The sequence below is a fragment of the Sinocyclocheilus grahami genome, unplaced genomic scaffold (genome assembly GCF_001515645.1).
Source record: "Sinocyclocheilus grahami isolate Dianchi unplaced genomic scaffold, SAMN03320097.WGS_v1.1 scaffold858.1, whole genome shotgun sequence".
Lineage (NCBI taxonomy): Eukaryota > Metazoa > Chordata > Actinopteri > Cypriniformes > Cyprinidae > Sinocyclocheilus > Sinocyclocheilus grahami.
This window is the reverse complement of record NW_015506037.1, coordinates 236,057-252,812: the sequence shown is the minus strand read 5'-3', so window position 1 is coordinate 252,812 and position 16,756 is coordinate 236,057. Positions and strand designations below refer to the sequence as shown.

Genomic DNA, 16,756 nt, shown 5'->3' with positions numbered 1-16,756 from the left:
CAGTCTTCAAGTCTTCCATCACAGGACTGTGACCCAACACACCCACACAGCAGAATAAATCATGGTGGGGTCAAAGTCAAGGCCTCACAAGGTGCTTACAACCAGTTAGACAGTAACACAGGCGGTAAGTTTAGAATGAGATATTCATCTTAACTCTTTAATTTCAGAATGTGTGGTTAATGTTACAAACAGTCAGACATTTGATTTTATTTGTGGCAAAAAAATCTCATTTGTAAGTCGCTTTGGATAAAAGCGTCTGCTAAATAACTAAATGTAAATGTAAAAAATACAAGGCATGAAAATGTAGTGAAACACAAGATGGTAAGAAAAAATGAGCTTTACTAAAAACTAGTGCTGTCAATCGATTAAAGAAATTAACTAATTAATTGCACATTTTTTCTGAAATTAATCGTGATTAATTGCGATTAATCCCACCTAATATTTAAGTATTTAATTATACTTTTAGATTGCAATAATTTCACATGCAATCTTCAAATTAATGTAGAAACAACAAAGACAGTATATTTTTAATATTTGTTTAGTGGCATTTTTTTTATGTCTGAAGGTGAGTATCACCAAAGTCCCTTTCAAGGAAAGTCTGTTCGTTCGGCGGCCATATTTGCAATGCCTCCGGGCAGCTCAAACAAGACCAAGTCCTATCTAAATTGCTGAACTTGCAATTAAATTACATATTTCAAATCAGCAACAAAATCTGAAATGAACTGCCTCATGAATGTTGTTTCTTATGCTTAAATACCGTTTAAAAAGCTTATATTTCAGGCTAGATTAGCCTTATGTGCAGTTCCAATGCGCTTATGACTGCACTAAGCATTGACTGGTCTAGCCTCAGGTTTCTATGGGAACCGGAGCATCTAAAGGCCGCTGCAGTGACGCAATGACTTTACCAATCAGCGATGGGCTCTTTCATTTAGAAGGTGGGACTATTCTGCCATATTGCGCGTTGCAGTTTCTCCCATTCATAAGTACAGGAGTGAACCATCTTTGTATTTCTATAGTCTTTGGTATCACTGATACCAGTACTACTGATGTCTCTATGAAGTTGCTCTTTATTCCTAGTATTTAACCATTGACTACGGCCATTCAGCATTACAGTATAATTGAGAACTATCAATTTTAACATTTACTAGACTTTAAAAAATAACAACAACTAATTACTAGTAAATGTCATTTACCTGTGCCCTTCAGCAAGTAGGAAATATACAGACATTAAATAGTCATTAAACACTAAATTCTAAGTTATATAGATGAATCCTACAAAAGTTATCGATTTCCTCTTTTTTTTTTGTTCTTTGATGAACAGACATCACAGCAGCTGGTTATTAGATTATTTTGCTGCTATTACTTTAAGGGCTGCTGCTGAACATGACACTGATCTGACACGCATGCTCGTAGTTTCATTCGTGCTTTAATATGAAATGATACAGGCTACAGTGTGCCTCCGTATTTGTGTATATCGTTACGAGCACAGTATAACGACTAACAGGAGAGGGAAATGTGATCTTACTGACATATGGCCAGACAACATCTCATCTGACCCGCAGTTCACTGAAGCTCCTCATCATCTGTACCATTTTCGCCTGCTGCTGAGGCAAAGTGGAGTGTGCGTCTGAAAAGCCTCCCATTTGGTGTGCTAGTGTTCTGCATCTAAATAAATGCAATTCTTGTCAAGAAAAAAAGAGACCGAAGCAGCAGTTGCTAATTTTGATGCATTAGTAAAAATTTTAGTTCACCCCAAAATGAAAATTCTGTCATTAGTTACTCACCCTCATGTCGCTTCAAACCCGTAAGACCTTCGTTCATCTTCGGAACACAAATTAAGATATTTTTGATGAAATCAGAGAGCTCTCTGACCCTCCCATAGACAGTAAAGCAACTGTAATGTTCTCAGATCCAGAAACGTAGCAAGGACATTGGTAAAACAGTCCATGTGACATGCTCAATTTCAATTTTGCAAAGCTACGAGAATACTTTTTGTGCACAAAGAAAACAAAAATAATGACTTTATTCAACAATTCTTCTCCCATGAGCTCCGCTCCAACTCTGCTGGGATGCAGACCATCAGCGCGATGCAGACCATGTGCTGTTAGTGCTGCATTTACACCTTTCGCATTTCAGCCCATATTAACAATCGCTAGCACTATTCTAAACACGCTGAAGCCTGGATATTACAAAGAATTCATCTTTCAAATAACAGAGCGAAATCAAACTGAAATTGGATAAAAGCATCCTGGTTTATTTGGATGTCCTCTTCATTTTCAGGAATTAAAATTTGGGACATGGCGAATCAGTGCAGTGCAATCAAATCTGAAGCAGTGGCGTCAAGAGCATAAATGAGTTCTCAAACAAGACAGGACGCCACAAAGAGGGTTGCTGAGATGTTGCTGTGCATCATTTTAAGATGAAAATGTTTAATTATTTAAATGCTCATCCCTCAGGGTCCCACTGTTGCCTGCCCCGCATCTGCAGACGGGAATCTGGAAGAATGAACCCTGACATCTGCAGGGAATCAGGCCTTAGACCATAAAAGCCTCATTTGACACATTTAGCCTTTAGAGTGCTTTCACGCCGGCCTGAATTTAAGACGAGGACGCCTCAGGGACACTAAGTTTATAACTGGACCCCAGCAGTCGGGAGCGTGACACTGTGAAGTCCTCTGCTGTCCTCGGAGGGACGGATCATAAAACCTCTTTTCCATCTAACAACTGCAGCATCACGCTTTCTTTTCACTGATCTCATCTCAGTCTCTCCAGAATTTAAGCACATTCAACCAAACGGCACTTGATTTGCAGCAGCTTTGGCTTTTGTCTCATTTCCACGAATGTTGTACACACAAAAATACATTATTAGCAAATCAAAATCTATAATTCTGAACCCAAATAAACTGATCAACAGATGTTCAACTGGCTTGCTGCTGTACTGGAGTCAACTGCATGAATAAAATGAACATGGTTGGACTGGCCATACGGAGCATCAGAAGATTTGAGCAATGGGCAGGGTAGTGTTTAATATTTTTACTACTCTATTGACTGCAAAACAAAATAAACAAAAAATGCGAAAGTATCACCCCATTTTGAGCAACAAAAATCATGAAAATGTCCATGAAATCCTGAAGGGCCTGTCATCTGTTAGCCGTAACAATGGTCCTTTTGTTTGCCAGGTGACGATCAGATGATTCAAGTGTGCAAAGAGGAAATATATAACACTTCTCTCTTTTGCTGTCTTTCTCTCTCACACACGCATTCTTCTCTTTGAGTGAAATCAGCCATGCACAGAAACCTTGACTAACATGATAAGTGAGTTTACATGCTCAGAGAGTGTAGGCTGAGCTCCTGTACACACAATCTCTTCATGAGCATCCCTGCGAACAAGCCTGCACTGGCCCTTTACGGGCTGCCAGCGCAGGGCCCCTGAAAATTTGCTCATTGGCAATACGTTGACCCCTTAGCACTAGTTGGGCTCTTGACCCTTGACTTCTTAACTTGAATGTTTCTTTGACTGCCTTAACTCTGTTTTTGAAGCACATTTGTTATAGCAGAAGGTGTAAGAAGACAAACTGATCAGATAGTGATGGTTATTCATTGATGATTTAATCATTGTGTAGTCCTGATTCACTGATCTCACCCAGAGCTTGATATCTGAGAACATTATTTAGATTTAATAATTTCACTTTATAGTAGCCCTAGAATACCTCTGCATGAAATTTTGTTCTGCTTTATTTTGAATGTTTTTAGTCATTATGCAGAAATGATTTGGACAGACTCGCACAGATATCAAGATTCAGCGTATGAACCTCAACAATGGTGACAATCAACAAAATATTCAGAACTTTCAGAGTTCTGAATATTTTGTTGATTGTCACCATTGTTGAGGTTCATATACGCTGAATCTTGATATCTGTGTGAGTCTACATGAACCTATCCAAATAATTTCAGCACAAAAACTTTAAAACATTACAAATAATAAAGCAGGACAAAATGTCATGCAGTTGTATACTACGGCCACTATATCGCGAAATAACTCAATCTAAATAACATTCTCAGAGATCAAGCTTTGGGTTAAATCAGGTAATCAGGAGTAATGACTGAATCATCAGATCAGTTTATCCTCCCACAACTTCTGCTACAACAAATGTGCTTCAGAAACACAGCTACAGCAGCCTGAGAAAACCTTAAATTAAACAGTCAAGGGTCAGGAACCCAACTAAAGCAAGCGCTTACCTCCATAATGGTGACATCAATAAAACAGCGCTAAGGCTTCCTGGAGGCTAAGTGAGGGCTGTCCGTGCAGGGCCAGTGCTAAGGGGTCAACGTTTTGCCAATGAGCAAATTCTCAGGGGCCCTGCGCTGGCAGTCCTAAGTGGGCCCGTAAAGGGCTTGTTTGCAGGGAGGTCTGAAATCACATATAGCACCTTTAGCGTCTGGCTAACAGAGAGTCTGAATGCTTTAGGACTTGTGCCCCTTCAGTGAGCAGCTTTATAAAGCACAGCAGGATCTCACAGAGATCAACCATCATTACGTAACGTGATCAGTGTCAGTCATTGCAGGAGCACGATTACTTGTGAATATTTACTGCATAATAACAGAATTTGCAGAACAAAGTCAAAAGTAAACAGTCAAAAAACAGTCAGCTTCACTGACTCATCGAGATACTAATAATGATTCATAAACCACGTCACACTCGACTCAACAACAATAACAAAACCTGCAGATCTCTCTCACACACAGACATGTCAGTGTTGCGGTGTTGCAAATGATTGTTTATACAGTAGGTCATACATACATACATTATATATCCGGTAATATATCAATAAACATGGACTGTTTTAGTTCATTCAAATAATGTTTGAAATTTACTATAGGCCTACTGGTTAAATTAACTCAAAATGGGTTTTTTAATTAAAATCACACACAATTTGACAAAAGTAACAACACAGGCAATAGATAATAAAAGATAAACATTTATTAACGTTCAGAAAAAAGCAAAGCAACTCCATACTTATACAGTCAAACCAAATTCTTTTGAAAAGCTTGTTTAAGAACTAATTTAAGATTTTGTTCAATTTGTTCATGTTTTTCATCCACTGATGAAATGAAACTATTATGGCCAAACCATCACGCCAACAAACACACAGTAATAAACACTGAAAGTCAAGATGAAACTGTGCATTATAGCGAACTGACAGGATTGTACCGTCTTTGATCCACGTCCTCAAGCACCATTTTGACTAGTTCACAGTTCCCGGTTTTACCGCTCATCATTCGCTGCTCAACTTTGTCCTGTGTCTGCGCTTCGATTAGTTTTCTCCTATTTTCCACACATGTTCCCGTCTTAAGCACCGCAGTCACGGATTTCGTCGCACACCACCGTTCACGTTTGAACACACGTGACTTGCTGCATGCTCTCTTTCACGTCCTCCACATTCATAACCCAGCAACGTCGGGTTATTACTGATATCAACCCAAATTGGGTCACATCAAGCCAGCTTCCTAACCCAACAGTCTCAACCGAGCGTTTGGATTGAAACAATTACCAGTGTGTTTTATATGTGTAGGCTATAAAAAAGTACACAGTGTATGTTTTTGCTAAATCGCTTGCAAGATTGTTGTTAGGTCATACCACGTAATATTAGAATAGGTAACCCTTAGTTTCAAAATACTTACAGTAGAAATAATTTGTAATTTTACAGGTTATTTCCCCTTTATTCCCCAAACTTCGCATATTATTCCCCTATACCTACACGGAGGTACTGAATAGGTACAATGTAATTACAAAAAAAGTTACGCTGTAACTTCTGTTTACTTACGCAGTACGTTGCAGTTTGTAATCTAAAGCGTTACCGAAGAATTATAGAGAATTTGAACAAAAATACAAGCTGCACTCGTATGCATTTAACCTAGGGCTGTTGATTTAACATGTTTATTTCATGTGATTAATTCTGGAAATGATAACCAGACAGTGATGCAGTGTCTGATGATCATGATGCAGGACAACTGACTGTGTGATGGAGTCGATTAGAGTGCAGTAATATGAGCCTGAAATTCAAGATATGACAGCAAAAAATCCCCCTCTTATATTTATATCATATGATATAGTTTGGCAATATCACATGAGCAGGAGTGCTGTTTCTCCCTACATCTGCATGACTGCTAATGTGATTATATTGATTATATACAACAGTTCAATAAACAAGATGTACATTTTAGACACAATATTGTCAATATTGCTCAGTTTCACAAATTAAAATATTTCCAAGTCACAGCAGAAATGTTGAGCGTTTCTGATCAACACACGGTGGTGATTTATTACTGGATGAATCTACATTTTTTAATAAATTAAGTGAGTAAATTATTGAGTGACTCACTCATTAAGACAGTGACTTTCTGGCGTTTCAGCAGAGGCGGACAAAGTACACAACTCCATTACAAGTAAAAGTTGTAAAGACAGATTTTTACTTGAGTAAAAGTACAGAAGTACTTGCTTTTAAAAGTACTTAAGTACCAAAAGTAAATTTCCATATTTATGTCAATGCACTGAGAATTGTTGTAAATAAATATCACATTTGCAACTGGTCAGTGTTAAAAAAAAAATGCTGTGAAATCTCTTCACATAGCCCTACAAGAGTGATTACTGATAAACCGTCTGAAAAAAAGAAAGTCACGTTTTAGAGAAGAAAAAAATCGCCCACTGACTTTCAGAGCTGCTACAGAGTAACGACTTTCTACTTCGAGGACCTTGATAGAAATGTAGTGGAGTGAAAAGTACAATATTTGTCTTTCAAATGTAGTGAAGTTAAAGTCATAAGTTCCCAGAAAAAATAATACTCAAGTAAAGTACAGATACTCAAAACGTGTACTTAAGTACAATACTCAAGTAAATGTACTTAGTTACTGTCCGCCTCTGTGTTTTAGCATCGCATCTAGAGCATCATTTCATTAAAAAAAAATAATAATAATAATAATTTTATATTCGGTATTCAAGTATTTATTTATTTATTTATTTTTTTAGCCATTAATCTCACAGCATTATTTAAGCATTTTGCACATTAGTGATGTATATGTACAGTGACCTTTAACTGCAGGACCTCGACTGAGCACAAGGCAGGACTGAGATAAAAGATCACCGTGTTTATTATGATTTATTTTCTGCCGTTATTTATGCAGGAGGGTGCAGGTTCAGAGAGGAACATGAGCCGTGGCACACAAACTCAGGTCCAATACAAGTCTATTTATGAAATATTATGAACAATATGTTGTTTAAATATGCTATTGAAACATTACGTAGTGTTTCAGGAACAACTCTGTGGCTGCTAAGAGTGAATGGGTGACGTTTTCTTTATTTGAATACAGTGCATTATCAATCAGAGTGGCCATGAAGCATCTGGTGTCTAGTGTGATGAAGCTGCGCTGGTTTTCTCACCTGTGTCACGCTGCTGCTCTGCCATAGGTTCAGCCCGTCAATCACGTCCCACCATCCTCCCGTCGGCCGCTGGAGGCTGATGACACACCTGAGGAGAGGAGAACGTCACACACGATCAGCTTTCTGTGATGCTGAGAGGACCCAGAGAGACCAGACACACCACATGACCTCAGCAACTCAATGTGATGGCAGCAGATTTTCATATGGGTCAGAGGACAGGATTACATGCATTCACTTTAAAGAAATTACTTTTTATATAACTCGTTGTATATAACATATTTCTAAGCTGGTACATGTGATAAATCAATTGTAAACAGCACACAAAACCCTGATGCTGCTGTAAGTCAAGAACGAGTGCTGATGTGTTGTCTGAGATAACACATATACCAAAATTGGATAGATACCGAGAAGATTAGCATGGTCCCTTGCCAGAGGTGGACAGTAGTGAAGTATTTTTACTTTGCTCAAGTACATTTAAAACGTGTCTGTAGCTTATCAGAGTGTTTTTCTTTGTAAAACATTACTTCACTACATTCCAAAGCATAATGTCATACTTTTTTACTGCACTACATGTCATAAATAAAAGTTGTTGGTTCCCCTTCAGGAACTTGAGCTGCATCGAACCTCTTTGGGAATGTCTTCAGCCTGACCACGCTCTGAATCACGTGTGTAATCAGTCCAATGGATGGGCGAGACGTCACGGGCGGGGTGACATAGAGACCAGGGAGCTTAAAAGCACGTGCGGTGGATACAGCGGCAGCTTCTGTCATTCAGCAAGCGCTCTGTGTGTCTCAGTTATGTTTATTGTTGTCTGTCCAACACTTCTATAAAGCCACACCAAAGGCTAAAGATAAGAGCAAGGGCAAACAGCATTATAAACTGTGTGTTCCTCCCCGCGCCCTACACACAGTTCATGTGTTGTTTGGGTGCGAAGTACACTGAGTCAGCTCTCAAAGAAGGTAACTGCCTTGCATCGCATTGCAAGCATTTTACCATGTGTACACTTCACTCCCGGAAGACTCTCTTCTTAGAAAAAGAAGTAAACACTCTCTTGAGGAAGGAGGCCATCGAGGTGGTCCCTCCTCTCGACAGAGAATCCGGGCTCTACAGCCGGCATTGTTCCGAAAAAGGATGGAGGGTTGTGTCCCATTTTAGATCTGCATCAGTTGAACCACTCATGCGACTGAAGTTCAGGATGCTCACACTCAAACAAGTCTGTCTCCTGCTCGGATCGAGTCGATCATCACGGCAGTCGCGAGAGTAAGAGAAGGCCTGTCACTCACTGTCATACAGTTTCAGAGACTGTTGGGTCTGATGGCAGCTGCATCCAACGTGATACCTGTTGGCCTGCTGTACATAAGACCCCTACAGAGGTGACTCAAGACCAAGGGGTTTCAAATCTGCTTCACATGATCAAGGTCACACGGTGATGCTAACGTGCCTTATACATGTGGAAGAAACCTTGGTTTTTGTCTCAGGGCCCGGTGCTGGGAGTGGTGGCCTTGTCGTCGTGTAATGCTAATGACGGATGCATCCCTCACCGGTTGGGGAGCGGTCATAAGCCCGGGGTCTGTGGAGCAGCTGCCATCTCATGTGGCACATCTACTGCCTGGAGATGCTGGCCGTGTTTCAGGCACTGAAACACTTTCTGCCGGACCTAAGAGGCCACATGTGTTGGTGCGCACCGACAACACAGCGGTGGTCTCTTATATCAACCACCAGGGAGGTCTGCATTCGCACCACCTTTACAGGCCGGCACACCAGATCCTTGTGTGGGCCCAAAGGAAACTCCTCTCTCTGAGAGCAGTTCATATCCCTGGGCATCTCAGTCAGGGAGCAGACATCCTGTCTCTCTCTCTCTCATCCTGTTTCTCTGTTTCTGCCACGGGATTGACAGCTTCAGTCTGGATCCAGCCCTTACAAAGACCTGAGATAACCGAACACCGGAGAAGAGATGATGCAAACCTCAGATGATGCCAACCCTCAAACAACATAAACTACCAAATTGTGCTACAAGTTTGATTGCAACATATAATCATTGCTGTTAATAGTGTTCATCGTCTGTTTGATTAAGTCATTATCTGAATTTTACCGTACGTTTCTGCCATATGTACCTCAATTTGACATAGTCACCACTGACAAGCTACTACTAAATATATTGTAGAAACTTAACTTCCTGTAAAGCTGCTTTGCAACGATTTGTATCGTGAAAAGTGCTACACAAATAAACTTGAATTGAACTGAATTGAATTGAACCCTGTCGAGGCAGGGGCCGAGGCCCGGGGAAGGGAGGTGGTGGAACAGATCTGGAGAGTGTTTGGCCAGGCTCAGGTGGATCTGTTTGTGACTCAGGAGACCTCACACTGTCCCCTCTGGTTCTCTCTGACTCATCCAGCACCTCTCGGACTGGATGCCATAGACTTGGCTGAGGCTTCGTCTGTACGCTTTTCCCCTGCTCGCTCTGCTCCCGGGTGTTCTGGCCGGGCCGAGTATGGTTCTGGGACCTGGTGTCCCTTCTCGACAGCTCTCCGTGGGAGGTTCCCTTCAGGAGGGACCTCCTCTCTCAGGCAGGGGGCACCCTCTTTCACCCCCGCCCGGAGCTCTGGAAACTGTGGGTGTGGCCCCTGAGGGGGCACAACTCATAGCTTCCGGTCTTTTAACTGAGGTTGTTGAGATCATTCTCCAGTCCAGAGCACCCTCAACGAGGAAACTGTATGCCTTGAAGCGGAAGATTTTCACTCCTTGGTGCGGAGACCACCAGCTCGACCCAGTTAACTGCCCGGTTGGTTCAGTGCTGGAGCTCCTGCTGGCCCATTTCTCCGCAGGGTTGACCCACTCCACCTTAAAAGTTTAAGTGGCGGACATAAAAAAAAAAAAAACGATTGCTGATATTGATCAGACTGATGCTGCTCATCTCTGGTGTCCAATATAATCGCTCGTCACTGATAACAGCAAGTGTCACAGAATCAGCCTGGAGAAGCACAGCTTTGGCTTTAGCCGTACTGGAGGCTGGGTTTCTGCTGGGCCGAGTTTGGTTTTTCATGCTTTTAGCGGACAGGACAGCCGAGAATGACAGGAAAGCATGGGGTTAGGAACAGGACTTGTACAGGACTCTGAGCTGGGACTCAGTGCAGTTGCATTATATGTCAGTGCACTAACCACTAGACTGTCAGCATCAACACATCGAATCTCAACTCAGTCCATTACTGTGAAGAGTTCTGAGCTCTGTGTGCACCAGAAGTGCTCTTAACAGTACTGAATGTGCACTTGTTGTGATGTATTTTTTTTTTTAAAACTGTACTTGCAGATAATACAATATTAATGAAATAAAAAAAAGAGTACACTTTCATGACTACATTTCTTAACGTACACACTTCTGAAAAATGCACTGTGTAATGTCAATTTAAGTTTTATTTTAAAGTACATTTTAAATAATTGTTTCAATGGTATTTTCTCCTGCTTTAAAGTACACTTATTTTGATGTGTTGACCAACATAATAAAGCACAAGTAAAGAAGCACTTGATTATCATTTTAACTGTAGTGTGTCTAATATTACAATGAATAGATTTTAAGTTACAACTTCATCATTACAAATGTGTGCTTGTCAGTATTTGCCAGAACCCTTTTATCATATTTCAAAGACAATAAGACAGTAATTATTAAATATTACATATAAAGAATGTCCTACTTAAGTTACAGCACTCTTGTTGTGAATGAACTGCATTTATTATAAATGTAAACTATAAGAAGAGAAGTTTTCCACGGTGGAACGTAAATGAGGGGCTTACATGAGCAGCTACAGACCCGCTGTTTCCCATCAGATGCACACTTTCTGAATGACAGAAATCTGTAACGTTAAAGCAGGACAGAGCAGGAGAAATCAAGGAGAGAAGAGTGCGTCAGAATCAGCCCTGTGACACCGTGGCGTGTGTTATGAGGGGGATGCGCTGTGATTAATGCCGAGCACAGAGGGTTCATTGATCTAGAATGAATCTGATTTCAGGGACTTCCATGTGTAAACAGGATTTAGTGGCACTAGCTGCATCCAGGTGGGAGAACACAAGCACTCCTGCTGCGGGTGAATGCATGTTTACTGCGGTCAGAGCCTTCAGCTCCAGCTCCCATCACAACAAGCTTTGTATCTTCTCACTCCAACAGTTAATGTTAATATTTATTTATGGTGGCAAAAATCAGTTGATAAAACTGTATTCATATCATTGAATAAATAGACAATTAATCTAAAGCAGACATGTAATAAATTATTTAGATTGTTACTGTTGTATGTTAGACTAATGAAGTTCATCTGTTGTGTGACTGTTGAATTCCTCCTTCCAATTCCAATTAATTGCAGACACGTCACAACACAAAATAACCAGCTAAATCAACTGCTGAGGTTTTCTGACACACAAGGCTTGCAGACGCAGGTGAACTGAACTTGACAGTGTTAGAGGTCCCTACAGCAGATGATGTGCGCTGTGGCACGAGGAGCCGCCGTCAGTAACATCACTTACAGTGACAAATGTGTTTGTGTGCCAATAGACACCGTTGTGAAACACCAGAGGAAAACTTCACTGAGAGAAGGGCACGACCCAAGCTAGCTTCAGCTTCAAGGGGACTTACATTGGTGGAGTTTCATTTGAGCTGATTACCCCATCAGGAGCCCACAGAGCGGTCCATAACTGACATCTAACACACACATTTCCATTTCACAGGACAGTGTGTCATAACGGCGAGCGGCAGATGAGTCAAACAGACTGTGAACCTCTTCTTCAGGAGAGCGAACATGCATCTCTGCTGTGTTGTGTTCTTTATTCATTTAGAATCTGTAATCATAATCATTTATGGCACTATTATTGCATTTAATCATATAATAATAAAATTCATTTCATTATTCATTTCATTCACTTGCAGTGGTTGGTGAGACCTGATTCAATTCATGATTCATATGTTTCTGGTTGAATTCAAAAAAATTTATAAAAATGTTTTTGCAAATTCAGAATGATTCACATTAAATATTATTGAAATTTTTATTAGATTTGAATTAAATCAATTTAAAGAGACACTACACCCAAAAATGAAAATTATCTCACCATTTCTTTCGTAAAAGTTGACACTTCCCAGAAAAACGGTCACTTGCACATGACACGCTACTGAAAATTATATTTAGCAGCAACATACTTTTAGTAAGCGACTCCCCAGCATCGCTAATATAATACATTGTTGATTAGGGGCCAAGAACTGAAGGTGCATAGCCAGACATTATCAGAGGTGTTTTCAGTCTATGGCTGCCAATAGAACTGTACACAAAGTTATGTAAATTGAATAATTTTTAACATTTCTTACAGACCTCAGCGTTATTAATATCAGTAAATGCACATCTGCATTCCAACTCAAAAGCAAAAGCAAAAGCGCTTTACTGTCAAATACGCTTGTGCAATTACAAATATACAACTATACAAATATACAGCTGCTCTGGAACAGAACTGACAAAAACGATTCAACGATTCCCCCCCGATTCAAATATCTGTCAAATTACATCATTTTCCATCATTACATTATTTTTTATGAAAAACCTCCTTTTCGACCCTGCCCTAGTCGCTAAAGCTTTTTAAGAGACCAAACCGTTCTTGTCAGTCTGTCAAATTAAATTTTGTTGCAAGATGTTTTACATTATAAATGGATTCATGTATCATTACAAAACTGGATTTGTGTCTTTGGCAGCAAACCCTGAAGATAACTATGTAGTTTTGGCAGCTTCACCTAGTGTTCAAAATATATAATAAACTACACAAATAAGCTTTTGTGAAATTTTGTGACTTGTGTTCTACAGAATCCAAAGATACGTCCTCCATTTTGAGACATTCCAAAAAAACACCTAGACAGTTTCTCACAAATCATCATCAGACCATTTTAGTAAAAAGTAAATAAGATGTGTTGATATCTGAAACTGGATATGTCAGTTCATGACCTCCGATGGCTGTGGGACATTCGAGGATGGCTCGCACACTTAAATGCCTGCTGGCCGTTGCAAAAAGTTGCATCTGAAATAAAAGGAAATCTGTAGTGATTTGCCTCGGCACAAGCGGTTTAGAGAGTATTAAAGGAACGTTTCACTCAAAATCCAAAATCTGCCATTATTTACTCTTGTACTGCTTTGCAGGTCATCTGAGGACATATGATTCCCTGTATGAAAAACAGACTGAAACGAGTTATTGTTCACTGATGAACTTCACGTGTGAAGGAAAATCTGTTCCTCTAACCTACACTCTTAAAAATAAAGGTGCTTCACGATGCCATAGAAGAATCCTTTTTGTCTAAATGTTCTATACCAGCTAACAGAATTTAGTTACAAGAACGTTCTCCAAATATTCAAATATTCCAAATATATATATACATGTGTTGGTTCTGGGAACATAAAAAATGTCCCGTTTTCTTGATGTTAGAGGAACGTTTTTAAAAGGTATGATGTTCCTCAAATGTTCTTTCAACTTAATTTTGATTTAAAATTCAACATTCTAGGAATGTTGATTTGTAGCATCCCAAGAACATAAAAATGTCCAGTTTCCTTAATGTTAGTAGAATGTTCTTTAAAGGTTAGTACGATGTTCCTGAAGCATTCTTTCAATCGTTGTTGAGATCATTCTCCAGTCCAGAGCACCCTCAAAGAGGAAACTGTATGCCTTGAAGGGGAAGATTTTCACTCCTTGGTGCGGAGACCACCAGCTCGACCCAGTTAACTGCCCGGTTGGTTCAGTGCTGGAGCTCCTGCTGGCCCATTTCTCCGCAGGGTTGACCCACTCCACCTTAAAAGTTTAAGTGGCGGACATAAAAAAAAAAAAAACGATTGCTGATATTGATCAGACTGATGCTGCTCATCTCTGGTGTCCAATATAATCGCTCGTCACTGATAACAGCAAGTGTCACAGAATCAGCCTGGAGAAGCACAGCTTTGGCTTTAGCCGTACTGGAGGCTGGGTTTCTGCTGGGCCGAGTTTGGTTTTTCATGCTTTTAGCGGACAGGACAGCCGAGAATGACAGGAAAGCATGGGGTTAGGAACAGGACTTGTACAGGACTCTGAGCTGGGACTCAGTGCAGTTGCATTATATGTCAGTGCACTAACCACTAGACTGTCAGCATCAACACATCGAATCTCAACTCAGTCCATTACTGTGAAGAGTTCTGAGCTCTGTGTGCACCAGAAGTGCTCTTAACAGTACTGAATGTGCACTTGTTGTGATGTATTTTTTTTTTAAAACTGTACTTGCAGATAATACAATATTAATGAAATAAAAAAAGAGTACACTTTCATGACTACATTTCTTAACGTACACACTTCTGAAAAATGCACTGTGTAATGTCAATTTAAGTTTTATTTTAAAGTACATTTTAAATAATTGTTTCAATGGTATTTTCTCCTGCTTTAAAGTACACTTATTTTGATGTGTTGACCAACATAATAAAGCACAAGTAAAGAAGCACTTGATTATCATTTTAACTGTAGTGTGTCTAATATTACAATGAATAGATTTTAAGTTACAACTTCATCATTACAAATGTGTGCTTGTCAGTATTTGCCAGAACCCTTTTATCATATTTCAAAGACAATAAGACAGTAATTATTAAATATTACATATAAAGAATGTCCTACTTAAGTTACAGCACTCTTGTTGTGAATGAACTGCATTTATTATAAATGTAAACTATAAGAAGAGAAGTTTTCCACGGTGGAACGTAAATGAGGGGCTTACATGAGCAGCTACAGACCCGCTGTTTCCCATCAGATGCACACTTTCTGAATGACAGAAATCTGTAACGTTAAAGCAGGACAGAGCAGGAGAAATCAAGGAGAGAAGAGTGCGTCAGAATCAGCCCTGTGACACCGTGGCGTGTGTTATGAGGGGGATGCGCTGTGATTAATGCCGAGCACAGAGGGTTCATTGATCTAGAATGAATCTGATTTCAGGGACTTCCATGTGTAAACAGGATTTAGTGGCACTAGCTGCATCCAGGTGGGAGAACACAAGCACTCCTGCTGCGGGTGAATGCATGTTTACTGCGGTCAGAGCCTTCAGCTCCAGCTCCCATCACAACAAGCTTTGTATCTTCTCACTCCAACAGTTAATGTTAATATTTATTTATGGTGGCAAAAATCAGTTGATAAAACTGTATTCATATCATTGAATAAATAGACAATTAATCTAAAGCAGACATGTAATAAATTATTTAGATTGTTACTGTTGTATGTTAGACTAATGAAGTTCATCTGTTGTGTGACTGTTGAATTCCTCCTTCCAATTCCAATTAATTGCAGACACGTCACAACACAAAATAACCAGCTAAATCAACTGCTGAGGTTTTCTGACACACAAGGCTTGCAGACGCAGGTGAACTGAACTTGACAGTGTTAGAGGTCCCTACAGCAGATGATGTGCGCTGTGGCACGAGGAGCCGCCGTCAGTAACATCACTTACAGTGACAAATGTGTTTGTGTGCCAATAGACACCGTTGTGAAACACCAGAGGAAAACTTCACTGAGAGAAGGGCACGACCCAAGCTAGCTTCAGCTTCAAGGGGACTTACATTGGTGGAGTTTCATTTGAGCTGATTACCCCATCAGGAGCCCACAGAGCGGTCCATAACTGACATCTAACACACACATTTCCATTTCACAGGACAGTGTGTCATAACGGCGAGCGGCAGATGAGTCAAACAGACTGTGAACCTCTTCTTCAGGAGAGCGAACATGCATCTCTGCTGTGTTGTGTTCTTTATTCATTTAGAATCTGTAATCATATATATATATATGATCTCTAGAGCTGCTCTGTGAGTCACTTCAGGAGCATTTTACCCAACTGTAAACCCATTGTCATATCATATAACAGAAACTTAAAGGTCTTCACAGCAACTTGTCAAAATAAGAGTTTGGTTTAAATTGAAGAAACTTTGACAGAACTATATTACTTAATGCAATGATAGTACTACTACGAATGATAACATTATTATTAAAACATTATTCTTTGAGAAATATTTACCAGAAAAAATCTATATTTACCAGAATTTATTCACCAGAAAATGTAAATAAGCAACACAGTATTTCTGAAAAAAAAGTTAATATTTTTTTGTATAAAGTCAATTAATTAGAGATGCTTTTGATTATTAAAATTTAATGAAACCATTAAAATGGAATCCAGAAAATGAATGGAAAATCCAGAATTTGGTCAAATAAAACTGAATTTGAAAATATATTTCATAGGATCTTAAAAATTTATTTTTTGTTTAAAATGCTAATACATCGCTTATAAATTTAGTATGTTTCA

The 16,756-nt window shown here is 39.7% G+C and overlaps 1 protein-coding gene across 2 annotated transcripts in view; it reads right to left on the bottom strand.

Moving 5' to 3' along the window:
• Positions 1 to 16,756, bottom strand: part of lrfn2b (leucine rich repeat and fibronectin type III domain containing 2b) — a 42,155-nt gene that overhangs the window by 22,798 nt on the left and 2,601 nt on the right. Inside the window, exon 2 of one of the 2 annotated variants that reach the window (XM_016247944.1) lies at positions 7,438 to 7,525. The gene's annotated coding sequence lies outside the window, so the exon portion shown is untranslated. Of the gene's footprint in view, positions 1 to 7,437; positions 7,550 to 16,756 lie in introns of those variants that run through there. The other variant, XM_016247943.1, reaches the window with a different exon arrangement.